We start from the raw sequence: 2,190 nt of genomic DNA, 5'->3' as shown, positions 1-2,190 counted from the left end.
AATAATATATATTTGTATATATATATATATAAATATATATATATATAATCCTTCATCTGGTTCAAATAATGAGCTGAAAACAAGGTGGAACACATACAACACAGAACATAGAGAACATATAAAACACAGAACATATAGAACACAGAAAACATAGAACACAAAGAACATAGAACGCAGAACATATAGAACATATAGAACACAAAACACATAGAACACGGAACATATAGAACATATAACATATAGAACACAGAACATATAGAACAAAGGACACATAGAACATAGAAAACAGAACACAGAACATATAGAACATATAGAACACTGAACACAGAACACAAAACACATAGAACACGGAACATATAGAACATATAGAACACTGAACATATAGAACACAGAACATATAGAACACAGAACATATAGAACATAGAACACATAGAACATACAGAGCACAGAACATATACAACACAGAACACATAGAATATAGAACATAGAACATATAGAACATAGAACATATAGAACACAGAACATATAGAACTTAGAACACATAGAACACAGAACACATAGAACATAGAACACAGAACATATAGAACACAGAACACATAGAACGCAAAACACATAGAACACGGAACACTTAGAACATAGAACATATAGAACAAAGGACATATATAACAAAGAAAATATAGAACAAAGGACATATATAACATAGAACATACAGAACACAGAACATAGAGTACAAAACATATAGAACACAAAACACAGAAAATATAGAACAAAGGACATATATGACATAGAACATATAGAATACAGAACATATAGAACATAGAACACATAGAACATAGAACAAATTTAACATAGAACATATAGAGCACAGAACATATAGAACATAGAACATATAGAACACAGAACATATAGAGCATAGAACATATAGAACATAGAACATATAGAGCACAGAACATATAGAACATAGAACATATAGAGCACATAACATATAGAACATAGAACATATAGAGCACAGAACATATAGAACACAAAACACAGAACATGTAGAACAAAGGACATATATAACATAGAACATATAGAATACAGAACATATAGAACATAGAACATAGAACATATAGAACATAGAACATATAGAGCACAGAACATATAGAACATAGAACATATAGAGCACAGAACATATATAACATAGAACATAGAACACAGAACACTTAGAACATAGAACATATAGAGCACAGAACATATAGAACATAGAACACATAGAGCACAGAACATATAGAACATAGAACATACAGAGCACATCAGGAGAATCACCTGTGAGCTACACACCTGGTCAGGACTCTGTGTTGTAATGTATCCTCTTCAACAGTTTAACAACGCTCACAGAAAAGAGAGAATGTCCCACAGTGAGGACATGCAGTGAGAGACAGGCCTGTCCTCACCTGAGAGGCAGCTGACGGCTGAGGGCTGAGACTCACCTGTGAGGACCCAGACGGAGGTGACAGTGTGGAGAAGCAGCGGCAGCATGTTGTTGTGTGTCCTGCAGACGGACGGACAGACGACTCACTCATGTTCCTTCCCTTTTCCATCATCCTGATATTTATAGACACAGACTTGTGTGAGGAAACAGCAGCTCAGCCAGTTTCCTTTGTCTGTGAGTTTAATGTGAGTTAAAGGTCAAATGTGAGTTTAGGTGAATGTTTTCCTTCATGTTGAAGAGAAGAGATGATTTCATTGAATTCAATGTAGTTCTGAATCTTATCAGGTTTTTTTTAAATTAAGTTACAAACTAATTATTCACCATAAATACTTTGCAACAGTAATTGGTTGCTAAGTAACAGCGGGGCCTCCTTCATGTCTGTGTCCAGGGGCCCGTTGTCTCCTGACCTGTCCCTGGCTGGAGGACATGTTACAAACATCATCTGTTTTCTGATTATTTCATCTCTGAATATTTAAAGTCATTTCAACAGTGAAAACATGAGGATGAACAGTCTGACGCTGTGTCCTCTTCTGTCCACTAGAGGTCGGCAGCAGTCACAGACAGTCTGTCCACACAATGATTAAAGCTGCTGAACCCCATCACTTTATCAGGCTGGTGATTGGTCCTCAAACTGATGACATCATGCTGACATCGTGGTCAATCAATCGATCAAACACAGAGAAACTTCATCACATAAAGAGTGTTGTCAGTGTGAA

The 2,190-nt window shown here is 35.7% G+C and overlaps 1 pseudogene; it reads right to left on the bottom strand.

Annotated features, from left to right (window-relative positions):
• Nucleotides 1-1,549, bottom strand: part of LOC111239537 — a 5,103-nt pseudogene extending 3,554 nt beyond the window's left edge.
• Between the last annotated feature and the right edge of the window lie 641 nt (nucleotides 1,550-2,190).

This window comes from Seriola dumerili, unplaced genomic scaffold (assembly GCF_002260705.1).
Source record: "Seriola dumerili isolate Sdu_G_001 unplaced genomic scaffold, Sdu_1.0 BDQW01002927.1, whole genome shotgun sequence".
In the NCBI taxonomy this organism is placed as follows: Eukaryota; Metazoa; Chordata; class Actinopteri; order Carangiformes; family Carangidae; genus Seriola; species Seriola dumerili.
The sequence above is the reverse complement of the archived record's forward strand: the minus strand, read 5'-3'. Positions and strand labels throughout refer to the sequence as shown.